This window comes from Fistularia commersonii, chromosome 8 (genome assembly GCF_037954325.1).
Source record: "Fistularia commersonii isolate RoL2024-O1a breed Wild chromosome 8, RoL_Fcom_v1.0, whole genome shotgun sequence".
NCBI lineage: Eukaryota > Metazoa > Chordata > Actinopteri > Syngnathiformes > Fistulariidae > Fistularia > Fistularia commersonii.
Genome location: NC_141291.1, coordinates 10,895,775 through 10,923,165, shown reverse-complemented (window position 1 = coordinate 10,923,165; position 27,391 = coordinate 10,895,775). Strand labels below are relative to the sequence as shown.

The 27,391-nt window shown below is 40.8% G+C and overlaps 1 long non-coding RNA gene across 1 annotated transcript in view; it reads left to right on the top strand.

Moving 5' to 3' along the window:
• LOC147231905 (uncharacterized) overlaps positions 1–27,039 on the top strand; it is a 77,218-nt gene extending 50,179 nt beyond the window's left edge. The window contains exons 3-5 of the long non-coding RNA XR_015106522.1: positions 8,548–8,689; positions 17,514–17,585; positions 26,902–27,039. This is a non-coding gene — a long non-coding RNA (uncharacterized LOC147231905). The remainder of the gene's footprint in view (positions 1–8,547; positions 8,690–17,513; positions 17,586–26,901) is intronic.
• Positions 27,040–27,391: the final 352 nt, after the last annotated feature.

The window sequence follows — 27,391 nt, the reverse complement described above, 5'->3', positions numbered from 1 at the left end:
GCATCTATGCATCTTCAAGAACAATGGTAGTCCAAAAGACTAAGTAAAAAATATGTAGTCTGAATGGTTTTTAGACATTATGACCAAAATCATATTATGGGGAAACAACAAAAAATGAAAAAAACAAAAACAAAACGTTATTCGATGCTTCTTACACTTCACACACACTGTTCCAAAAAAAATCTTAGTCATTCCTTCCATTCATTTGTTCCATCAATTCAATATGTTAAAAAGCTTTCACTTAATGTTGATTTCTCTATGGCAGTAATTGCACACATCAACTCCTCTTATTGGTATAAATTAGTTTTTGTCATTTTCCTGAGTAATTTTATTTACCCATTTGCCTTACAAAGTGATTGTTTTTTATCTCTTTTGAAAAAAATAAAATCCTTGAATTCATGTGGCTCGGCCTAAATGTTCCAGATGATCCCCACAGCAAACAAAGTCAATCAATTGATTTGAGTGTGCATGAAACCTCAAATTGTTATCGACTTAATTTTGAAAAGCAAATGTTTCACCAATGAGCCCTGAAGCACTTCGCACTGCAGATTCATCAAATGTAAATTGGACAAAGTGACTCAGAGTCTTTATCCCTATTAGCTCTTAAACCCAATCGCTGGTCACACAGTGTATTAGGTTGTTACAAATACATTGATGCTTGATTGGAATATTTGTCATGTATATTAGGTTATTGAAAAAACTAATTGAACCGTTTTCTAATTTAAGAGTACCATTACGTCTGTCTGCTGATTTTAATTGGGTACAACTTCAACAACATGGCTTTCAATAGTAACTTTATCCGATGACATTGTTTTGTCATTGCGTTCTGGAGCCTCATTACTGTTGAATATTGTTCTCTTTAAAAACTTCTTGTACTTGTAACAATTGACTTTCCAGCTTCTTTACGTTAATAGTGTTCACAGTCACTTAAACATGATGTGAAAACAAATTATCTTGTTTTTGTTTTCGTAATTATCGTTATTATTATAGTTGTTGCTGCTTTTGTTCACACTAACAACACTACCAGATATATTATGATATTATCATTATTATTATTATTATTATTAGTAGTAGTAGTAGTAGTGGTAGTAGAAGTAATAATAATAATGATGATGATGATGATAGTAATAATTAATTTTGTAGTTCTGCTGAAAATACCTTTTTTGTGGAAAGTATTAATTTCCTGCAAAGGCTGAAGTCTAGAATAGTATCACAGGGTTCTTGATAAAAACCCCAAACACACTAATTACAATTACAAATGAGTACAACCCTTCTTCCACTGATAAGAGACCAGCGATTGCAAATTCTGTGGTCTGATCTCACTTTTGTCTCTGCAAGGAAAGTCAGTGGTTGCAGCGTTACTCATCTTTGCCTGTCAAGGCTATCTCAGCTGGGCTCCGTTTCCCAGTTGATTAAAATAGGAGAGTCCCCAGCTAATTAAAGAGCTCTTCCCAGTTTTTAATGCAAGAGCGTTAAGTAAAGGAGTGAGAGGGGATATAAACAGCCTTCTGACAGATCGTTCATTTGCAGAAACTCCGGGATCCTAGTTGGCTGGAGACGAGCGTGTGAGGAGAGTGTTGATTTGGAGTGGATATGCAGTGTCGAAGGACAACTTCAGTGAGATGGTCTGTCTGTCCATCTAAGGGATCTCTACTGCCTGCAATGTTGTGATTCAACTGCATTTTCATGCTTTCTAGTAGTCTATTGACTTTATTACTCCTACCACTCACAATGACAATATTTGAGCTGCCTTTCTGTTGGTGTTTCCTCACCTGGCTTGCAAAGTCTTCGTCCAAAATGTCGTGTTTACTTTTGTAGTGCCTCCGGCAGACTCGAACTGCCCCCTGGAGGTCGAGGATGGCTGAGTGGGTTGGATTTCCAGTTTCCAGATACAGTATTCCTGGATCTTGGTTTTAGATTTAGACAGTGGTGCTCTTCTTCTTCTACTCCACTGGGATCATGTGATCACGAGGTGCAGTGTAGCAGATCACTTTTAGAGAAGATGCCTTGCAATCATATTTCAAGAAGGCACGTCAGATTTAAAATACCTCTGCTGGACTGGTGACGTCTAATGGCTGATTTAACACTATTGGAAATATGGCAACCTTGAAAAAACTGCCACGTATTCCATAAATGGTGGTTTAAAACATACCTGGCAGAAGTCACAGGTGGTTAGGATAGCTGATGGAAACAAAATAGCTGAAATGATATGCAGTGTTGTGCTTGTCATTATCTGCTTTCCCCTCTAATTCTCATACTGAGACTGACCCTAAGCGCCACATTCACAAATATGTTTTGTTGTGAAACAGCAGCGTCAGATAGACATTTTGAACAATATAAGACGCTTCCATATGTTCGAAGGGATGTTTTCAGCATTATTTCTTTTTCCAGCTTATTGTTTCTGCCTGCAGGAGACACACCATGTTGCACACACTTAGTGTTGTGTGACTGGATCCCTACTGGTGGTCTGAAAAGTAAACAATACACCGTTGAGGAAAAAAAAGCAGGTAAAACAACATGAGTGTTGCTCAATGATAATAGCGATCGTAAAGAAATATTTTCAAGTAATAAATCTAAGCCATTCATCAAAGAAAATATTATTTTGACCGACAGAAAAGGCAGACTTCTTAACTTGAGCCTGCAGTTGCATAAATAAAGTCGGTCCGTACAAAACAGTGTGCCTTTAGAGCGCTGTGTGGCGGCTGAGTTTTATGATCCCAATTCTTTCACATATAATGCCAACATAAATATGGTACTTCACAGTGGGATGCTCCGCTGAGGGTTGTTAAGACTGAGGCTCAGCAGCAACAGGTTCAGATATGCAAGTTTTACTGCGAGGCCTATGAATTTTTCCCATCAATGCATCTGCGGCATTTACGGGTGTGAGCAGCGGGCGAAATGCATCCGTTAAACCTCAATTTTATTTTTTTTCCGCTGTTGCCAAGGGAGATGATTTAGATATTAAATGCAGGGGCAGAATATCCACTCTGCCTTTGTATCTACGTTTTCATTCTAAAATAAGTTAATGTTTCTAGCAGCGTGCGCACACCATCAGAACAGAAACCCCTAGAAGTGTATTTGTTCAGCCAACATGAAGTACCAGGAAACTCCTCGCTGCTTTTCACAGAATGTCCTCTATGTAGAATGATAATGATTCTGCTAATGGATTTGACAGATGAGGGACGGTAAAGACATTCCATTTCGGTACATTTTAAAAACTGCTGCACTGGATGCGATAAACAAACATCATCGTGCCAAAGAAACACTGTCAAGGTGAATCCGTTCCCTCCATCCTGAATCTTTTAGGTTCTCGTTCTCCCATCCGATGGAACACGGGGCCCTCGGAAGGCATGATGCACAACAGGAAAAACGCAGTTGACTATATCATCATAACCCTTTGGCAAAAACACTGTGGTGGGTGATTCAGAGACATGTGCTGCCATTTTATCATGCCGAGGGCCAAGTTTTGGAGCTTTAAACACCCGCCAAGGCTTGATAAATCTGGGTTGAAAAATCTCATTTGTAGAGAGTTAAGCATCTGCAACAATATTTATCTTCTTCCCTGTCCAAGGATAATGGGTTAGGCAGGATGGATGAGGGCACAGTCCTCTTGCCTTCAGGTGTAGCGATCCCACAGAGGACCCATAGACAGGCTGCTTGTGATGAAGCAAAAGGAAACACATCAACTCCCTGAGTAAACATATCGCCGTGGTTGAACAATTGGCTATTAGCATAATTAGCCGGCCTGATCTTGCACTTTTCATGCGAGTGTGTGTGTGTTTATGTGTGTGTGTTTGGAGGGCTTGAGTTTTTCTGGTGTTGTTCCACAGCAATTAAACCCTTCTAATTTCACAAAAGAACAAATATTCTTTGGTGGCGAGGGGTGGCAAGGGGTGGCATGGAGCTTCAGGGCACAGAAACTTCAGAAAGGAAAAAAAAAAAAGAAGTCCTCTGTGGCACAGAGTCTTGTCTGAAGATGTTTGCTAATTATGCAGCTGAGCACTTCCTGGGAAAACATAAAATGTAATAGGCGGTGGGTCTGTGCCGGAAGCTTATCGAGTAATAAGCAGGCGACCCTATCTGGATTTGCCCTTTTGTGTTTACAGAAAAGAGGAGCGGGGTTGTAAAAAGGACGAGAACAAGAAAAGAAAAATCCTAAAGGTCAATTTGCAGCCAAGGACTCAGTCTCAGATGTAATTAACCTTTTGATTCTGGACACACATCTCGTAAATAAGCTGGCAATTAGTTTATTTGGGTATCATGTGATGGTAACGACTCTCATTAGCGTGATGTGACCTCCTCTAATCTGTCGCCTCCCAGAGCCTTTGCCAGGCTTTTCTGACGAGGGTTTGTTGAACGCGGCTGTCTGATGCCTGCTGGTGGCTCCTGTTGAAAGAACACGCACAACTCTGATGTCAACAAGAGCCAGCGCCTCAGCTATCTTGTTTTGTTCCTGCGACATTCAGTCTCATCTTCTTCACTCTCTCTCTTTCTTTCATCTGCCAAAGGGTGAGGATAGGAGAAGAGGGAGAGGCGGGGTAATATTTTAGCATTTTTAATATATTAAATACTTGTTAGCTCTAAAACTCGGAAACAACGAGACGCTTTAAAGTTACGTCTTCCAAATAGCTCGGAGCAACACGTCCTTTCATTCTGACTTCTTGTCCTCTCTTGAGTTTTGACATTGGCTGCATGATGTGAAACTGTTTATCACCACTTAAAAAGCACATAAAAGGACAAAATTGGCCAGATTACAATCAAGAAAAAGAAATAACAACCTTTTTTTTTCCACAAACCCTAAACTCTTCACACCATCAGGTCTCAGTAAGAGTTAACAATGCAGAGCATCCAGGAAAATTGCAACTCTGAGACTGTGCTGCCAGGAAACTGTGGGGCAGAAAGACGAATAAAATGCTCTATCGTCAGCGAGAGCCACAGATGTGAAAATACACTTTTTACAGCACACCGACTTTGTCTGTGAGTCGTGATGTCAGTGGCAGCGGCGGTCGCCACGCTTGGAACTCGCACATTTTCTCTCAAGGAAGAAACACTTTCATACCTCTCTGCATTTGGCTCGCATATTTCCCCAAAACTGTAACCCTGGGCATGATTTTATTCCTGATGATGTCCTATATCATCCGCTGTGCTTCCAATGATAAATATCATTCAGCGTATTTAAATTACCGAGCAGTTAATGGCAACCCAGTATAAACACTTGAAACGGCATGCATGACACAGTGACATAAAACTCACTCACTATAAAAAAAAAAAAGCCTTCTCTATGTGCGCAATATATCACTGAATGCTTTAGGGTGACAAGCTGCAATTAACCATGGAATGAGAAGACATTTTTGAGCATTTCATATCTCATTGACTTTACTAGAATGGCTGTTTTTGCTTCCACAGGTCTTTTCTTTTTTATTATTGCCTTTCTATCATTTGAAAGTCGGATAATATTGCACTAGGTCTCAGTGGTATCTCTGACAGAAATCCCATGAGTATGTGAAGGCCCTGTATGAGTGAATCTTTGGTGGACCAGATTTTATGAAATAGACCCATAAAAACATAGTTGCAGGTCAAGCCCATAACTCTATCAGATATTTTTATCATTCCTCTTTACTTCAGTTTGTCCACTGATACTACTGTACACCCAGTGTTCTCTTTGAAATAGTTGCTTCTATGGGATTGTCAAAGAGAAGCTGCAGAGAGCGGCTGGAAGAGGAGCAGAAGGCGACGTTGTAAAAACCACTACTCCAGTAAATGTCATCGCGCCTAAATGGCCAAGATTTACAATAACAATGATCATAAAACCTGAAGAGTATACCAACCTCTGCTGGGGGATGTGGATCATAATAACCTTGGCTGCAATGTTTAAGAAAGTATCCCAAGGTACTAAGCTGCTATGATAATGGTGAGAATAAGAATAAGAATAAGAATAAGAATAAAATTATTATTCATATAAAAATAGTTTTCCCTTTCTTTTTGAGAGGGTAATTCTTTTTTTTATTTCTAAATACGTGTTCTTAATTATTTATATGTATTTCCCATCTAAGACATCAAAACCAATCTTTCCTGGTGCTAGATTCTATCACAAAAATGAGCCTCTCCTAGCATCAATGAAGTTTCCCTATCCGATCAGCATGCGCGAGGGATTTGAGCAAACCTTTTAATTTTACATCTTGTGATTAACCTTCAGTTCTGCATGAGTATGTGTGAGAATCATGCTGACCACTGTACATTTCATGTCTGAGATTTTTTTCCTCCTTTTTCTGACAATCTTTCATTCAATATGTGGATGGACAATCCGTCCTATATTTGTTCAAGGTCGACAGCACCGAGATCTGCACATGTGCAGATGAGCTGAGTTGAAAAAAAAACAGAACAAAAAAAAAACAAAAAAACAAGACAAATGTATTCCTATACAATTTCCTACCACAGCTTAATTTGAAATATTCTTATCCTTACCCTACCGTGATAAGTCCCGGAAGCAAATGACAAATATGTTTGAAATGCCCGTATTCAGACAAACAACACAGATGTTAGAGTTCCAATACATTTGGCAATATCAATTAGCCCCAGGCTCCTGTTTCGACGTAAGGAAGGTATCCAGGTATTGTTTTCCTATTCCTGACAATTAAGCACATTGTCCATTGGCTGACTGTCACTTTTGAGGGGTCACAGAAGTCTGTATTCAACACAACAACTGAACATGAACACTGCAGTCACAATGTTTCACCATATGTTGCCTTGAAAAGACGGTCTATACAAAACAAAACAAAATAAAAACAAAAACTATTAAAGGACTGATTGAAAACAGAGACACCAAAGAACAAAAAGATGTCTCTGCTTCAGAACAGTATGATTGGGCATGTTTGCTTTGGCTCCAATGTGGTGTCCACATCATTGTCGACAAACATCAAAGATGTCTTAACATGGGCTGAGGTGTTTATCTACTTCCAAGTCTTAAAGCCACCCAGCCAAGAGGAACAGCAGTGCTTTCGCACCATCTGTGTCCCATGCTTGCTTACTGTACCGCTGAAATGGTCAGTATTCCAGAGTTCATAGTTAGTGCAACCATTAAACTCGCCTCCTCTAAGAAAGCGTATGTCTAATTTGTTGCAGGGGAAAGCTGAAAGTTTCTCTCCTATGACCGCTCTGAGCGAAGAGAAAAGAAAACTTCCTCGTGTTTTACTTCAAATATGTTTCCAGATGTGCCAGAGGTCAGGGGGTAAAGATAAAAGTACCAGGATGTGGCGTACTCCCACTACAAACCAGTTGCAGTGTGTGCATTCCACACACGAGGGGGTCAATGAGCAGAGGGTCTTGTGTTTCTTCTTTTCCACTGCTCGCAGTGAGAGGCCTCATTTTGTGGTGGTGAATTATAACACCACAAGTTGTACTCACTCGCTGCTCTGGCAATGTTTACCCACGGCGCCGATGCAAAATGGTACCGGCCATGGTAAACACGGCAGAATGGAAAAGAGAAGTGCGGAAGGTGTATATGATCTTTGATGGATTCCAGGACTTAGACTCAACCTTAGTCTCCTCTACAGGGAGCCACTTGATGTGTTAGGATCATCCATATTTTTTCCGCCACACCAAGTGAAATCATTTATTACGACATCCATGATTAGAAATTGTAAAAAGGAACTTGGATAGCAGTATATAAAACCGATTGGTGTGACTGATGGCTCTGACTAAGGATGGGCCTTCTCACCCCCTGCCTGCTGAGTTGCAGCAATAGAGACATCACAAGTTATGTGTAAGACTCTATTACATCAGTTCATGAATTTCTCCTAGAAATTGGGCTAATTTCACCCAAAAATGCTAATACGATTATTTCAACTGTGTCAGAGGCTTAATAAGTGTGAAAATTGGCCTGTCATATAAGACCTGAGAGTGGTAGTAAATTGGATGATTACAGTCCCAAAGCCTTGGCCTCCCATATTGTTTCTTTACATATCGTAATCTGCAAAAATGAAAACGGACTGGACAACTCCATTAGAATTCTAAAAAAAAAAGTGGGTAACATTAATATGACAGAGACAACTTTATTGTGGTATTATGATAATAATGAGCTTTAGAGGATGTGCAAAGATTACATGTCCCCAGAGATGGCTTCTTTTAATATAAGGCTTTTAGAGTTGGCTCCAAAAAAAAAAAAAGAAAGGGGGCTGTAGGGCTAAGGAGCCCGACAGAAGAACAGAGGGACCTCTTTTTATTAAAACGAGTGCAGAAAAAACAAAACATACGCAGTCATGATTATTTGAACAGCTCTTGACTGGTCCAGGGAAACCATTCCATAAAGTTAAACAACAGTCAGTTTTACATTTTTGGAGAGTCCAGAAGGTGATATGTATGTGTGCTTGTGAGTGTGTGTGTGTGTGTGTGTGTGTGTGTGTGTGTGCATACGTTTTTGCATGTGATATTACTTTGTGTGTGTGTTTATGCGTATAAATGCACACTTGTGTTTGCGCGCTTGTGTTAATTATTTGCGTGATTTTCATTTTGTATTGCCTGTATGTGTTTGTCCGCGCACATCCATAGGTTCGACTCAGTGAAGCGAGCCCACGGGACCACTAGATGGAGCTAGAACCTACAGAAGAGCTTTGGGACCCTTGGAGAGAAACAAGACAATAACTAGTGAAGCCTTGCTGGACTCCCAGCCCCTTCATGTGTGCTCCGGGAGGTGAGAATGCATAGTGTTTCCTACACCAAGATCATTGCACAATCCAGTCACTGGTCTTATTTATAAGCCAGGAGCCATTTATAAACAAAAATCGCACACATGCTATGAGAACAGCTACTTTTATGAAAATGACAATCACGTGGAACACATCCCTCGGCTTTCAGCCTCTCTCATACAGTGAGCTAATTACGCACACTAGTGTTTGGAATATCTGCACAGCTGTATACAAGTCAACTCTGTGGGACTTGAGAAAGGACTTTGTAGTGTTTGTACTGCATCAGTCATTGCTCTCAGATCAAATCGGTGAAAAATAACATTTGAACTCTTTCTCCTTTTGAGAGCATTCAGCCAAAGTGTGTCTCTTGTGTCACAGGATTTGCATTCTTGCAAGGTATATTATTATAATTATTGGGCCAGGAGGGAGGGAATACAGATAGTGAAAAAAAAGATTCAAATGCATCACATAATGGCCTGACTGCATGCTCTACTATGTGATATGATAATACAGATTAAAAAAAAAAGTGTCCCGCACTCTAATGGAGAGAAAATTATATAGTTAGATACACTGATCAGGGGAAAGTGACATTTTTTTTTTGTTTTTTTTTTTAATCCCCTTACCTCAATTTGAATTCAGCAACAAAAAAAAGCACAAGAATTATTGTAATTGGAGAGCACTGCCGGTTCAGTTTTACAGATATAAACACTGCAGGACAGTTAGTTTCAAGGAAATAATAATAATACAAGTGTATGAGCTCTATTTGTTTAGGTAATGACCGCATTGATTTGAAAATTATGTTCGTCTGGGACTCCATATGTCACTGGAATGGTAAGATTAATTTTACAAAAACAAATCAAAGTGTCTTTTTTCCCCACAGGACTAAATATGAACTCTGTCAGCAGATGTCTAATGCTGTGGGGAAAAAAAAAAAAATCTAAATAAATGAACATGGTACGTGAATTGCCTGTTTAACTTGAGGTAATTGTAGCAGGTAATTGACTTGGGAATCCATCAAGGGGTGTAGTTGTGTCGTGATAAACAATACACTGTTTCAGAGCCTTTATGAATATTCATAGTTTATATTGATCTGAAAATTGTAGACAAATTAGTTTTAATGTGTTGTAGTTCCTTTTTCTGTTGGTTACTATAAATTCTATAGGCAAGGGGGCATGACTGACTTTAATACACCCCAAAAATAATAAATAACAACATCCATTTTGTGTTCAGCTGGCGCATCAATTAAACAAAAAGGCAGCTTCGGCAGCTGATATGTTTGAAATACTGCAATGAATTAACCATTGTTGTTGGACAATCTCATTTGCGCCCTTCTTTGAGCTCAAACTTCTAATTGTCTTTTATGTACTGAAATATTAAAAGCCCTAATATGTCATCTGTCGTGAGTGTAATTTATCATCTTCGCCGTGGTGTGTGCCTGCCGTGGGCCTGTAAAGAATTCCTTCAAATACTCTTTATTAAATTGCAGGCATTTGTCCCTTTTATTACTCCCATCCTTCAATATTCTGTCTTACTTGACTCCGTCAGCAGCTGCCCATCTGAATCTCGAGGTTCGTACCTCCAAATCTTAATTTTCTGAATCACCCCAGCATCCTTGTGTCTGCCCGTTTTTTTCGACAGCTGAGGAGATTAAGAAGTTGCCTTTTGAGCACTAATGTATTCAGCGCTGCCATTTTTTGTTATTCGGCCATTGTTTTATTTTGAATTTTGCCCTGCTTCCCCTCAGATAGAAGTCACGCTAATTTTGATTCCTTTTTGGAAAAACTATTTAGTCATACAATGCATGATGGATCTGATTAGTCATTCAGGCCGGCCTCTGCTTTTATGCTTACATTAACTAACACAAAGAGCCCCCCTACAGGTTAAAGTTTAAATGTGGATTAGTAGATAAAGCAACTCCTGATTAGGTTACTGTGGGGCTTAGAGGGGAAAAATGGATTTCCCTGACACATTATTTCACAAACATCTTCACTCTGCCTTCTTTCTCTCCTGTTCCTTTCTTCTCCGGGTTCATCTTTCGCGCTCCCACTCCCAGCATGGATATCTATTTTGGTGCAAAATCTTTGAACAATTATGCAAATGCATGTAAGGCAATGCACAATACAGTATGGAAATGGCTGGAAGAGAAAATGGACTCATTAAGGACAGATGGCAAGAGTGCGAAAAGCCATTTGTTATTGATGCAGGGAGACATTTAAGACAACGTCAGAACCTGAGAGACACCAGATATGCTTTTTCACACCAAGCACTATTTGTTGTGCAAGTGTAGTTCTTGATTATTTCAGTGTGTTGATGATTATAGATGGGCTCCATCCAAAAGGTGATTTGTTATAAATGTGGCATATAGATATGTGGTTACTGCGTGACCAAATTTATATGTGCGTACATATATATATGCGTTTTCTACTTTTTTCCATTTGTGCCCTGTGACACATCCACTAACAACAACTGTACGTCAAATCAAAGTAGTTGTATCTTGGGCAGGCAAGGGTAGACCGCAGAGGCCAAAATGAATAGTAATGTAGTTTGCAGCGGTGATGTAATCTTCTGAAATTACACGCACAATATGACACGTACGACTCCTGCGCTGATATTACATACATTCCGCTGTCACTTTGGGCAACGTAAATGGAACCGCATATAAATTAGAATGTAAATTCTCTCAAGATTACAGTTTCCATATGTAAACCTGCTTTGAAATGCATGGGAGACACATAAAGTGAACAGTGGGGTTTTTCCACAATTAAGAAAATTAATTCTTTTTTCTCTTTTCTCCTCTCTCTCCCCTCTCATGTCTGGTAAGGATAAGATTACGCACTATCACAGAGGCAGTTAACCCTGGGTGGGAGAGAAATTATTTCTAACAAAGATTAAGCTTTGGACTCTGTTGCAGATGGCAGTGTAAACACCACAGCATGAATGCGGGATTCACTCTGAAGACCTGCAACAGTAAAGCTTCTAAAAAGGGGAGGTGTGTGTGTGGGGAGGGGGTGAAGGGGGGGGTTATTGGAGGGGGGTATAGGTGGAGAAATGTGGGTTGGACGTAGCCGCTGTTTATTTTGTATTCCGCCCTCAGTGGGCTCACCCAGTACCACTCTCTGGCCCTTTGATGTCACCGAGGTTATTGTTGACTACTCTCCGCTGTCCGCCTCAATATTCATCCCGGCTTTCGCATGGGACGGGGAGGAAGGAGGCGAAGACCGCCATTTATTCCTGCACTAATTTTCCCCTTGTGATGGATGGCTTTCTTATTGTGTCATTTGTGCCTTTGAAAAATGCTCCTTGGAGTAGAAGGGATTATCATATTCCAAATCAAAAAACCAAGCACAATTGTGACTGTCTCTGAAGAGACAGTGGACCCGCATTTTAAAAAGGCGGGTAAATAACCCATATAAATTAATCAAAATGACTAAGAAGTCTATGAGAGGCTGCGTGTGCTCATTAACCCTTGAAATAAATTCACATACATCAAGATAAACTCTTAGTTTTTCTTTAATTTCTGTCATTCTATGCCACCTCACATGTGTTTTCTTAAATATCGGGATACTACCAAGGCATCATTCAGGCCAAATTCAAAGCGTGTAAAGTGTGAACTGGACCGAAATATTCAGTTTCTTAAGAAGTTGAATTTTCTTTCTTTTCTTTTCCTCCGGAGCTGCAAATCCTAATATTTCAACATCAAAGTATCCCGAAGACAAATCCCACAAAAAGTCATGGTACAAATGAATGATAGCTATCAAAGGCTTTCGTGTCCGGCACATTCTCTTTGTTGTATTCAGATTGTCTTTTGTCCGCCCTTCAACTATTGTGACAGAACACAGAGACTTCTAAAGGCCAAAGTTTCTTATTATATTATTTCTGGGTGAGATGAACGGGGGCCTGAATAGAATCATTAAACTTCACCACTTATAGGAATGCCGGCGCTGCCGTCTGCTACAAAGATGAAAAGCTGTGCATTTTCATGCTCCTTCAAAACCTTTAACTTGCCATGAAAAGATATGACATCAATCCTGGCAAAAACACAAGGGGGAAATGAATAATACCATTGTGGTCTCTAAACATCAATCATGCTCAATACTTAGGAAAAACAATGCATTTTTGTTTGCATTTCAGAGGTGACAAACAACACTTGTGACTGGCTTAACATTGTCAATTCCCATTATTCAAAACCTGAAGCAAATCAGAATTAAACTGTGGCCTTGTTGCTAGGCAGCTGAATTCTCTTGACATGGTGGTTAGTTTTTCTTTCATTGCTTGACAAGAGTGAAGTGAAAGGAGTTTAGAAAAACTTGCTTAAGGCACTCAGAGGATAGGGATAATTGGAGTCTGTGGATTGTGGAGTGGCCCCTGTGTGGAAACTTCCAGAGTCGGACGCAACAAAATTTTAACTCTTGTACACAAACTTGACCCGGGGACTGCAGAGGGGGATTTTTTTCACACTTCGCTTGTGGAGTCCCCCCCCCCCCCGCGGGGTGGCCCAGGGCACAGTCCCACCAGCGCTGTGTCCTGAGAGAACCAGCGCGACCATTTCTTTTCTCTTAAAACTCCATTTTGGAGGCTGGCGAGCCCGTTTCAAAGGAGATAATGGTCATTTTCCAAGCGACGTTAAGGTGCAGGGAAATTTCACGTCGAGACCAAATGCGGTAAAGTGCACATCTTGATCCTGGGAGCCTTTCTCGATTTTATTCCCTCGTCTCTTGGAATAGAAGCCCGTTAAGTAAACAATGAGAAGAGGTCTGTGCCTTCAATGACCTGCGGAGGAGCCCGGCCTGTGAAAGTGCACACCCAGTTTAAGAGGGAACCAATTAATGCTGGATTAACATTCATGGTTATTTACAGTTGCTTTTGTGGCTGTTTCTGCACTCCCGACTTCCACACAGAGGAGAGGGAGACACTGGACGAAAGAGAGAGAGAGAGGGAGAGAGAGAGCGAGAGGGAGGGAGAGGGAAGCAGCACGGGAGTACGAGGGGGCTTGGAGAATGGGGGGTTGTTTGGACGCAAGAGGAGCAGTGAGGTGGCTGGGTCCATTGTGAGGACACCACCTCTCTCATTATGCCCTCTCAATCAACACTCCTGCTCACAGGAAGCCCCTGTAAAGCCCATCTGCCATAGCTAATCTACAGGCAGCCCCGCGCTTGCGTCTGGGCCTGCTACCCTCAGTCGCATTATTCTCAGATCCAAGGCTTCGCCAGGGATCAGCCAAAGCCCATTAAAGTAAATAATAGCCAGAAATGACAGGCTTAGCAAGGATTGGGGAGGAAGTTGAAGACCAGTTTGAGCTATGAGCTCCGATTAATACAGAAAAGCATTTTGGGGGCGAGAAAGATGGAAGGAGAAAGTGAGGGAGAGAAAGGGGGGAGAGAATAGAGGGGGAGAAAATGACCTTAGTCCACTGCAAAGAATTCCTCAACCTCTGGGTTGTTAGGACTTGTGCTACCATCTGAAGCATTAGCGCTCCATTTGCTTTGATGAAGCTCAGCTGGGGTGGGGCGAAGGGGGCCAGAGGGGCGGCCGACCGGGGGGATCCAGGAAGCACAGAGAGACAGTTTCAAAAACAAATGTTGCAGGTAGACGTTGCATTAAAAACACAAAACCCGGGTCACCAAATGAAGATATATTATTGCTCTTCCGCTCAACTTCATTATATTCTTCAACAGCTATACGCCGAACTATCCTATTTGAATTTCCGTCGAATGGCCCTGATAAACATTAGAAGTGGGAAAATAAATTGACTTTAATTTTAACGATCTATTTATCAGTCATCAAATGGGAACGTCTCAAATGTTTCTCAGAATCTGTTCCCTCACAATACGGTGCGCCGCACATTAATGGAATATCTAAAAGCAATTTTTAAAAAAGTGTTTTTGCTATTTGCTGATGTTTATTAGACAGGGGCAAAAAAAAAATTAATTGATCACCTGGAAAAATAATGGAAAGCTTAATTGACAATGGAAATAATTGTTATTTGCCTCCGAAGACGAGATACATAATTTATTGCATAGTTTTAGCATGTGGCATTTCAGTGAAATGGCACAGGAAAAGAGAGATGTACAGAATAATGAGCGAAACCGCAGCCGTCTCTATCCAGATGGGTGTTTTTATGTTCTAATAACAAATATTTCGGTCCTATGATGGTGAGGTGAAACCTCATGTCACCCTTGTCCCAGTGCTTCATCTATGTTTTGTGTAACTGTGCATGTTGAGGACCCTGGGTTCTCGCTGTAACATGATTTGTAGTGGAAGTAAGCCTGTTGGCGCGTCTGAATGAGCTACTTTGTCATGGTCAGCTTAACGTTGAACAATGAAAGCTCCTCCCTAGTATCAAGTTAGTGTCAAGTAAGGCATGGAAATCAGTGGTTAAGTTGGTAAATTAGGACAAAAGGAGTAAATAACCTGACCCGGGTAATCGTTAACTGACCTGCAGACACCCTGGGGGCATCATACCAAACATGACCTTTGGTTGTTTGAGATCACGCCATAACGGCATTCGGGAAATCTAATGAAATGTTCAGCAAATACCGTCGGGGGGGGGGGGATTGCTTGATTTAACTCTGAATTACAGTATAGTTCAATTTCAAAGGGGCAGAGTCGGTCCAGGGGGAAAAGGCAAAAATTAAACATCCATTACCACAAGCTGTGACTTAGTGTGGTGGAGGATGTTTTCATGTTCTGAAAGGATGGATAACACTGATCGCCGGAATGTTTGCGCTGTTCATAGTGAAATGTTTATTGCCACAAAAAAAAAAAGGAAAAAAAAAAGCTTATTCCACTTTGTGCTTGAGCTCAGCCAGGGATTTAACATGATTTGTCACCGTGCCGACTGTGGAGACAATCTAAGCAAGATTATGTGAAGCAGTTCCACCTCTGCTTAACTACTGTAAGAATTGCTTATACGCCTGTGAAGGAATTGGAATGCATTCAGGAAGCGAATGATCAGGCTTGTGGTCGGGCCATTTTTTATGGGATCCTCTGATTGGATGGATGCTCCAGACGGCCAGGGAGCAGGAAGAAACAAGTTAGCGCTGCATGAAAGGTACCCACACTCCTTTAAGAATATTGTCCATTGATCTATCAGTAATCTTCAAAACCTTGCAGACTTGAAGAAGAAAAGGACTTGCGGACACATCGGCCTCAGAGATGTAATGAAGAATTTAAGATCCCACGAATGTTTTATTGACAAAAGACTGTAAAAAGATATGATACATTGAAGCCGACAAGGCCTCTGGGGAAACACTTAAGGTTTCTTAAAGAAGTGTTTAATGGTATCGATTTTTATTGTTCAGTGAACAGTGTGAAGCCTTTGACTGCGTTATTGAACGGATTTAGACACATGCTCTTAAACACAGAGAGGAAGGAGACTTCCCAGTTCTTAGATTTAATCCATCAGCCAATGTGTGCATTGAATTCTAATAAGCTTTCCGACTATACACAGCTGCGCTCGGGTTCCAGACATTGACGCTCTGCCTGTTTTACAGTAGCTGATTCCACCAAGCCCGTTATATCACGGTCCCCTGAGTGTGAGGTGGGTTGTTTCCCACTTGTGCGACAGATGTTAGGACCCCAGCGGCCAGTAGATGGCCTCTTGTGTCTTATACAATCCTTTATGGAGCTTGAAGCATGGCACTGGGGGCTGTTGAATAAAAATATAAGATGAGTATGATGTAACATCCTTTCATAATCACACGAGTGCAGCAAGGAATTCTTGAAAAGAGCCAAACATTATATTACAGTCTTTTATCAAATGACCCTGATGTAAGCTCCGGCTGGTCACAGGCTTGTTTTTCTATTCCAGTAATGACCGGAACATGTTTCTTTTCTCCGCTTCAGTGTTTCAGAGCGATATCGAAGCCTCTTATTCTCGCTTGTGTCGAACTTGATCTCTCCTCTCCTTCAAGGGGCTGAATGCTCATCCTTGACCGGCTCCTCTAAATGAAGCCTGCCCTCCTCATGTACCACAAAAGTGCCACTGTGTGGTGTCACCCGGCTTTTATTCCCCAGGAGATGGTGTGATTTCTATATCTGTTGTCATGGTGATGCGGCGAGGAGGGAGGAAAATGGAGCTCTAACCTCTGACTTTAGCTCGCCTTCAGGTCGCCAGACAGTTCATTTGGCGAAAACAGGAAATTACAGTGCCTGTGTGTTTGGATACGGACAATGGCAACATGAGAAGGAGAAACAGACATATTTTGCCCTATCTGTGAAATATCCATGTCCAGATCACTACATGTGGTGAGACGCACAGGGGCTGGCAATAAGGACCTATGCAGGCTTATCAAAAAGATGATACTGAAAAATAAAACCAATGCGGTTTAACATTAAAAACTGAAATCAAATGTCCTCACAATGCAGACTGACTCTATTCACTTGGCTGAAGTTTAGCTATTTCAGGGGTTGGGGGGTTAATACAACTCCACTTTTATTGAGGTTTTGCCTTCAAACGCCATCACCAGACACACCTGATACTCCACAAGCGGGGAATCAAAGGAGATGATTTTATCATCTCTTCCATTTAAATTACTTGACGGAAAACGGTGCAGGGGTGCGTTTACCCCACAAAACTCACAGTTTAAGGAAGCCAGGAGGCCAAATGAAGACGTCGGCATTATTAAAATCAAAAATCAAATCGGTAACAGCTCACATGCACTCTCCCCTAATGATGAGGGAGTGCCATGGCCAGTGGAGAGGAAGAGAGCACCATTTTCTATTCATCTGGCAGCGTGCCCGGATCTCATTCAACCACAAAGTCTTCTCAATGCAAACTTAATCCCAGCCAATTAAAAGATGGCATTTTCTTTCCTCTTTCCCCTTCAGATGCTGATGAGGCTGCAGTGCATCTCCGGGAAGATAGAGGTTCACTTGCTGAGAGCCATGGATAAGGTGCAGGTGGGGTAAAAAAAAGCATTGTTTGAATATATGAGTTAAAATGGTCACCCACTTTGGCCTGCTAAATGCTAATGCGCCGTAATGTAATGACACACTTTAAAACGGTTGATCAGAGGAGGGAAAATGAATATTTATCGAGGTAGAAAAGTATGCTGTCTGTTTTTCCCGGGCTCCTGGGGCGAAGGTGTGAAATCTAATAAAGCCATTCTCAGGAGGGGCTGCTTTGATCAGAGATTCTCTAAACAAGCATCAAGTCCCGAGTGAACACAAGATCTATACGATCCAACATGTGCTATCTTTACATCTCAACTTCTGTTTTTGCGAAAGGAGAGAGTGTTGTATTGGAAACAGCTGAAGCATTTCAATTTACGCCTGAGGCAACATTCTCAAAGAAGTGTCGAGATGCACTGTATGCAGGGCATATTTTCTATAGTCTATCGGAACCCTCTTCTTTTTCCTCTAATATAGCTTTCCAAGGAGCAAATGTTTTTTGTTTTTTTTCAGGAAAATATTTCTCATGGTAATGATCTCACAGATCTGTAATTTGTATCAAACTGTAGGTAACTTTGTAAACATTGCATAAACAATTTCCCTCTGTGGGGTTCACAAGAGAGGCATACGTTAGAATGCCATTAACATTTCATTCTTAAATACATCCTCTTCATGTAGTAAATTACTGTATGAATGTGTGTGTTTGTATGCATTTATGTATGAATGTATATGGATGGATGCATGCATGCATGTATGTGTGTGTGTATGTGCATCAGTGCATGTATGTGGGTATGTATGTATATGGATTGATGCATGTATGTAATTGTGCATGTATGTGTGTATTTGTATGTATGCATGTACATATGCGTCAATGTAAATTTTGGCAAAATGACTATGGTTAAAATAAGTGGTGCAACAACTGGGAATAACAAAAATAATATTGACAAATTGAAATGATCTGTTTTTCAAAATTGTGTCCATCCCCGAGCATTAGTTACTGATATTAAGTGGCAACTTGCAGTTCTGACAGTGTAGATATTAAGCCAAAGTAGTAGTGGGACAAGCCAGGGTTCAAATGAGCAAAAATAGCCAAGGCAGCAGTGAGGGATGCTGTGTGTTGTCACAGAAGTGCATTGATATGGTGATCTGATGATGCAGAGTAGGCAGTGCTGGTTGCTCCATGCAGAGTTGTCTCACTGTCGCTCCTCTAACACTCCAGAAGGTCACGCAGGAACTGGCGGACACATACACACAGTTTGAGCCAATCTCTAAAATAGCTTCAGGAGTTCCATATTTCTGGTCGAAAGTCTCCAAACCTGCTGAAATATAGTACTTTTGTTGGTTTACAACAAACATACATAAAATATTTATTTTTCACTGTTACATTTCAACTTGACTCGCAATCATTATCTTATTATTTTTACCAAAGAGCTCTTGTTTTTAACTGATTTTGTTTAGATATCACATGGTAATGAAAATTTCTTCACTGATCCACACAAGAATCAGTGAAAAGGTTTAGATTAAGTATTAAAAACAAACATACCTTAAATTCTGCAGATGTTCTGCTCAGAGCGATGTTGAACTTTCAGTTGATTCGGGCGATTGTGGCCCCCTCTGGACAAACCACCAATGTTTCCCACAATGACAATGACAAAATCATGTTGAGCTGCCTTATTCAGGTTAGCTCAAGCTCTGTGACCTTTGTAAGATGAATGGTATGTGTAACATAAGACTAGAAATAAACCTGTAAAAATATTACACTTGAATATTTTCTCTAAAAACACAGATGGTCTGAATATTTACTTTTGCTGATTATTTTTTAGGTCCTATTATCGATTGGTTGCTCTGAACAGGGTTATGATACAGTATGTCATGGTAAACAAGGTTCACAAGGTGGACATCATCTGGTCTGTTAACCAGCTTACGTGATAACTGACTGCTGTGTGGCGTTTAGCTGGTGTTATCCCACTGGGCCTGATCATTTACCGGTGCAGCCAATGTGTACTGGAGCAAGACAATGAATCTGGTTAGAACACGGCGCTGCCATCAGTGTGGGAATGAGACGGCATCACCAGAGAGGTGCCATCACAAGTGCAACATGAGGTTAAATCAAAACTGATACCAATCACCTCTGGGCCTGGCACAGCAAAGCCCATCGCAACACACACACACACACACACACACACACACAAACAGATACACACGCACACACATACACATACACATACACACGCACACTCGCAAACACTGCCTCGAGAATGAAAACTTCATTGCTGCAGCATTCACCAAGAAGTTTTTTTGCCTCCGATTTTCCCCCAAAATAAGGCAGTAGAAACTTGTATACACATTGTGCTTGTTTTGCAATCTCTGTAAAGAACCTTTGATTAACTAAAAAAAAAAAAAGGTATTTCCACAACATTTTTTATGGTAAAATTAAAAAGCAATATTGCAGTCATATAATACTGAAAATAGATATTGAAGGTATTGCAATATAAACAATATAGACCAGTTATGCTTGCTTGAGGGGCTGGATTTCAATAGAATTTAATATTTCCACGGCCAGAACTGAACTGAGGTTTCATAGAAGCAGACATGAAGGTGTGAGATTATCTGCAAACCAAAAGTAAAGTGGTGGGGCAGGAAAAAAAGAAATAACCGCAAGCCAGCTGACCAGCAGTCGGAACAGAGTCGGAGGCGCAGTCATGTAACCAGGTGACAGGGCAAACACACTTAACTAACAACTTCCTTCACATTGAATGCACTTTGACAAACAGCCCTGCTCCTCTGCGCTTACGCCATGTGCCTGAGCATTAACGCGAATGCCCTGTGGTATGGTCGGCTGGACAGGCACTTGACTGATAGCTCTATTAGAGCCCCCCACCACGTCACCCAGTCCGATTCCAAGTCTTTCTCTGGCCTGCACCGGCTGCTGACAACACACTGATGAGCTAAGGGGGAAGACTAAATGGTGGGTCTGAACACACCAGCAACCACATTGAGAGACGCGCCAATACAGAGACACACATAAAAACAGAGACAGACTCAGGGGTCTGGGGGAACATTCATGGATTCAACCGTGTGAGCACACACACACATACACACACACACACACACAAGAAGCACATAAGGAAGTAGAAGGGATTAAGCCATGCTTCACCTTTTTTGCTCGGCTGGAACAATGGCTTACACAAATACAACACACAGCTGATCTGCACCCCTCCGATTCCTCCTCTTTGGTGGCTTTTTCCTGAGACCACCATGAAACATGAAGGCCAGTGAAAGGCTGGCTCTTGATAATCAGCTCTGAAGGGGGTGGAAAATACAATTCATATCTCCACTCTTCTTGCTAAAGCAACCACTGGAGCAGGAAATGACAGTGGATGTTTTAATCTTCAAACGGTGAGCACCACTCTCCCTCAGGCAAAATTGAAGAATCTGCTCAAATGTGACGGAGTTGCCTCCCCATTTGAGCTGCTGGCTCACTAAGACAGTTTACTCAATTATTTCAAATGTTGGGAGAAAACACACATATTTTTGAATAGTAATATATATTCAACTGCAAATATAATTCCTCTTAAAAAGGTTTTCCCTTTCTCCTTGTAGAAATGGCATTTTTGAACTTGTCCCCAGTTGACATTTTAAGGCCGTTATTTCTGAGGAGGGAATTGCTGGTAAAGACGGGCAGACGGTGCCGTCTCCCGTGGCCCGGGTTCACACTACCCTCCTGGGTGACACTTATAGACACCCAGGCCCCCTGCCACCTGTCATCCATGGCTGCCTGCTCAGTTTCGGCAGGACTTCTCAGGATATGCAAGGTGGAAAAAAAAGACACTACAATTGTATCCCAACACTTCCCGATAGACATGTTGCTTCTTTTTAAGATTCTGAAATTCTGAAAAAAAAAAAAAAAAAAAAGCTATGATGTCGAAACCTTTTACCTTGGCCGTGTATCGCCTGAAGATTGCGGTACAAAAAAGAGTGACATTCGCCCAAATGGAGTGTCTTCGGCACAAATTCGGATGGAAATTAGCCCAATTTATCAATGTCTACCTTTGGCGTTCCCAGATCATGAAACATGCATATTAATTGACAATAATCAGATTAAGCAACTAGAATTTGACATTTTTAAATGGGCACTTTATCTTTGGGTCTGGAGAGATGCAAGATTGCCTATGTACAAATCAGTACATCCTTAATTGCATGTTATCACCCTATGATTGCCTTGGCATTATAGAAAACAGTGTGGTAATTACTTTGCAGATAGTGGTGAAAATAGCCTCGGGCTGCTGTTCCCGTGCGAGTGGGTGGAGAGAGGGCATAGGGCTGAACATCTGGGCAAGGAGGTAACACAATTAGAAGTGTATAGTCAAGTGATTAGCCCCATCGCAAAGGTGTTAGAAGAAACATGTATTTGACAGCCCCGCTGACACTTGGTTGCTGACACTTGGTTGCTGACACTTGACTGCGAGCATTAAACGGAGAGCATGTGAAAGATCCTCCAACACGAAAAGAAACTACATTCAAACTGAGATTCTATAGGATGTGAGCACTCGGTGGAGAGGAATGTTAGCGGCCCTCATGGTGTCACTGCCGCCCAGCTCAGTGAACAGATGCACTGTGGGCCAGCTGGAGGTCCCTTCCCTGAGCAGAGCCCCCCGAGCCCTGGAGGAAACACAGCTCTGAGGGTTGCCGTCATATGTTTTCAACGTTTGTACAACGCCTGATAAATGTAATGTAAAAGGGGCTTTGTGTGCGGGGGGCAGAAGGGGCTGACTGTGATTGCTGGTAATAACTGACTAATAGAATAAAGCAATAACGTACAGCCTCGGGGCAAGAGCTCTGTACTGACAATTTCATACTGCAGATTTATCATTGTGCGGAAATTAGCATTTTGGTCCCTTTGCTTTTTCCTTTGAAGGAGCTCCTTCACAAGGCTGCCCCGACCCTAAAAACAAAGTAGGTCTTCCTTGGGACAGCATTTCATAACTTCTAGCTCTCAATAAAGAAGGACATGACAAGTTTTAAGCTGAGGAGAAACAATGGTGATTGGAGTTTTGAACGTTTCTTGAACTGAAAATGCCTTTTCATTGCACTTCCATTGAAAATTGATGAGACTTATCGGTGCAAAAGTGGATATCAATGGAAACTTTCTTATTTTGGTTACATTTGTCAACGAAAATTTTTAGAACTTATATTGTAAAATTGACAGATCGGTATTAGAAACTATCATTTGAAGTAACATTTCTATAAATGCATTTAGTTTCTAAACTATTAAAAAAGAAATTTAATATAATTCCTCAGTACCTACTGCAGTGTTAATCTGAATTTAGCATAACCAATTATTTTTATCTGTTTTTTTTTGTTTGGGGGGGATTTTCTAACTATTACTTTAGTACAAAATGTACTACTCGTGTCTAAAGTCTAGAAAAGGGGGACAGAGAGGACACTTTTTTGGAGGGAGAGAAGTTTTCTTTTCTTTTTTTCTGAGCCCTTTTCTTGTTTTTATTTCCTCCAGATTGGTTGTTTCTCTGTGAGCGGCAGAGTAAGCAAATGGTACTCGGCATATAATTTTGCTTACAATGTTCTGAAGGCTTATGATTAGAATATTAATTAGGCACATCCAAGACGGTCAGATAATAACAATGTCAGGGGCTTGAATGGACTCTGTGACCTGTAAAAGGCCTATTCACAATCTCCAGTCTGCCATAGTTCATTCATTTGACCAAAGCCAGCAGACTTTTTCACACCCTTTTAAAACATTGCAATTGTCCCTTGCTGAAACACCATGAAGGAAGTATGTTAAGAAATACAATTTAAAGTGCATGGCTCATGTCAAAGTGGGAACTCGCAGTTCATTGGACCCCTACCACCACCGGCACATGCACACACACATACACAGAAGTGAATTTTCTGAAAAGATGCCAATTAATGCATTACTTTCCTCAAGAAAGACATGACTTTGCCTGTTTAGGCTTTAATTACATGACATGGATCAGAAACTCCAAGCAGAGGAAACATCCTCTGCGCCAACAGTGACATCCTCTTGTCCCTTTCATACATTCAAGATCCTTACATATAATTATGGAAAGTTTTGTTTTTGCAACTATTTTCTTCGTGATACATCTTTCCCTTCTTACACCCCAGCTCTACGATGGTAGTTATGTCACACAAAATCCATGTGAAGTTTGAACACTGCACTATCTTGATTTCATAGCCTCAATGTGAATATTGTCTCTTGTTTGCCCTATTAATGTGAGAACATTACTGGAGTTTGGACTCCTGAGACATCAGTGGGATGTCTCTGTTCAGATGTCAGGGTGCCTCCGTTAAGGAGGCTAAAGATATTTGCTGTACAAGCCACTTAGACCAAGTGAAGCCCTTGAGAAACACAGCCAGTAAAAACATGACATCCCCACACCGAGTTAAAAGACGGGTTTCAAGGGTCAATGGGTTCATTGTATGTATTATTGTTCGGTCTCCTGAGAGAGAACAGGATAAGCATTTAGTTTTGTTTTGTTTTTTTTGTTTTTGTGAGCAAAGCGATGGCATCCAGTGAAACAGGATTGAACGGTCATTCTAATCTACATGCAATTACAGGGAGCTTCCCAAAAGTAAAACGGCTGATAAATGTTTTGCATCCCTGCAGTAAATGAAATCAATTTGTTCTGTTTTTTTAGCTATTATTTCCACATTTAGCATCACTGGGTTTAACAGCTATTTGATTTTGGTATGGGGTTTTCATTTAATATGTATCACAAGCTTCGAATGATTTTTCAGAACAGCAGCTAAAAGAATGCAGTTGTATTCCCTTTCCTATTCACTGTGATGTGGTGAGATTCCGAGCTGGTCCCTCGGTACTAGCACTTATCACTTGTCTCCCCTCCCACAAACACATCTGGTCATGTTTCTGTGGCATCAGTGTATCAATGATAAAATCTAATAGTTTGTATCAATAAATCTGCTCGTAAATGATCTTGTTGTTCTTCTCACAGTTGGAATAACCTGGTTTATTTGTATGCTGCATACAACCCTATATGAAAGCATAATAGACCTGAAATCCCTTGTATACAGGTAATGTTTGTGATATAGAATAATGTATGAGTAAAAGTATAGGAGCAATGTCTCATGTAATGTCAGCAACCAATTTTTTTCTGCCATTAGTGATTTCCTAAATTTATGCATTATCAATTTATACTCCACGCGAAGCATTGAGAGGGCTGTAGCCATCCTGTGGCCACCTATTGGGACATTCAGCCATTCATTCACTCACTCACTCACTCAGACCAATGGACAATGCTTATAAATAAACATAAAAAAACTACCTGCATCTTGGCAACAATATCTATATATTTTGTAAAGTATCTTTGCAAACACATTAACATTATTGGCATCTTTTTGTGCATATAAATATTGTCTGTTTTGTTTTGCTGCAACACTTGTGAACACATCATCCCAATGAGTATAAGATTTGTGCATGTATATATCTATATTTTTAATGCATTTTTATGTTGAATTTCTGGCTCAACCTAGAATGAAAAGTTATTGCGAATTGCACACCACTCCTGTAAATTATGATCCTCTTGGTATCACGTAATGTACGGGATTATTTTATAGCCAAGTCGTTCATCTCCCCTCGACAGTACAGAGTGTGAATGTGAAAACACTCACTTCCCATCAATTGTTTGTGAAAATATTCATTGTGATAGTGATTTGGTTCCAACTGCTGTTGAACATATTCCCTTCTCGTTTGACTTGTTAAGCATAATCAAAATTTTTGCATGCCATTATCTGCGCAGACTGGAGGAAATAAATATCCCACCACCAGGCAGTGTCTACATTAGTCCCAATGCTGATTTATCGTCATATAACATAAAAAACAAGAAATAGATAGATAATGTTTGGCATTTCTAATGATTTAAAACCATTAAATATTAAAAAGCAATTGCACATTAAGGTCTTTATATAAAAATATGTTCTTGACAACTCATGTTTTTTTTAAAGCAGTCCAAATATATTTACCAAACCGCAGCCTAACCTCATGCGAATAAAAGCAAATAAGAAAAAGTGTTGAATACACATTTACAGTAGAGCTTTGAGCAAAGTAACTCCCTGTGGAGTGATGAGCATAAATCAACCCATCATCCCCCCAAAAAATTCAATCTGTCTGAATCAGCTCAAAGAGGCATTTTGTCTCCTCATTTCAGCAACACTTAGTGTTGAGTTGGAATTAGTGGGCTGGCAGGCATGTGGCTAGTGGCAGTGGACTGCGGTGAATGAGTTAAATCAGCCCCTTGTGAACTCAACCCTGTGTCGTCACAAGAGGAAAGAGGCCAAAGACTCACGCAATGAGGGTAATCCAACAGTGAGCCAGAGGGCAGCGCTGCTCCCCGCTGGTCTCAGAAAGGCTCAAATAACTCCCATGTGCACCCAAGGAGAGCAGAGGACAGGCGTATATCAGAGGGGGAGCTTGCGGTTGAAGTGTGGCCTTATCCTGGAGTTTCAGAGAGATGTTCCAATTGCGGTACCCACCTATTTGCTTTAGTGTCATCAATCCTGCCAATAGTCGACTCGTGGCCTGCAGGGGTGATGGCTTTGCAGGCTATTTCTTGTCACAGAGATAAGTTGTCATGGAGCTGTGTCTGGCTAACTAGTTTTTGCGCCACGTTGTACTAATCACTACAGATTGCATTGTCAAAATAGAAAATCACATTTTTCTTCCCCGGTCTCACGTGAATTAAAAAGTGACACACACAGCACAAATAAATGCTCGTTCCTACCTTTGAGGTATACGGGCGTTGCAGGGTTTATTAAAACTGCAATTGAGCCACTATAACTTTCTTATCAAAGGATGGTATGATGTTTTTAATAGTGGCATGTTGTGTTGGAATTGAATTTCGTCGTCCAACGGAAATGACATACTTCCACAATGCATTCCACAGATCTCCGCACTGGTCATTTTATGAACCAACACCAACACATGTGAATATTGTTGGATGACAAAGACAATGATGGTGCAAAGAACAAATTCTAAAAATTAAATATGATTAATTTCCTTCGGGATAAATAAAGTTATTCTTATTCTTATTCTTATTCTTATTCTTATTCTCATATAGATTGAATTTTATTTTTTTTTAATTATATTTTGTACTTGAAAATAATATGTGTTTTTATCATACATTTTTTTGTTGTTTTTTTTTGTCTTGTCCTGAATATTCCAATTTGCGATTTCATTCCAAATAGTTCCTGCTGGCTTGTGGAAGAAGGCAGTCAATAGTTTCCAGATCAGTGCCTAAACAGCTTTTATTGTTTGTGGACATCTTTTCAGGGACAAGAACTTCCATCCGAAGCTTCTTTGCCAGTACTTGTAGGGTGGAATCAAATACTTGGCTTTGACAAAACGTGATAATGAGCCCAGAAGAGGGACTCTTCTTCCTGATGATCCAGCGTTGTCGCCGCAAAGACCACAAAGACATAAAGATGACAGACGGCGAGCGCTGCAGTGCTGAGCACTCTGGTGAGATGACAACTTTGAAAGTTTTGCGGCGTGAACTCTGCTTCACAATTCGATTTTTACAATCAACTTGTCATGCCACGCAGAAATGTCACAGAAAAAGATTAGTCTCTTTCTCTTTGACAATCTCCAATGTCACTTTGGTGAACCAAGGGTAGCGGTGTTGGACCAGAATCACATTGTTTTCAAGTCCAAATCCCTGTGGTTTTGAAACTTTAAGTGGACTCTCTACCAGCGGGCTTCTTTTAACCACATCAACAGAACAACGTGTGGAAAAGGCTCTCTTCCTCATCACACAGAGCAG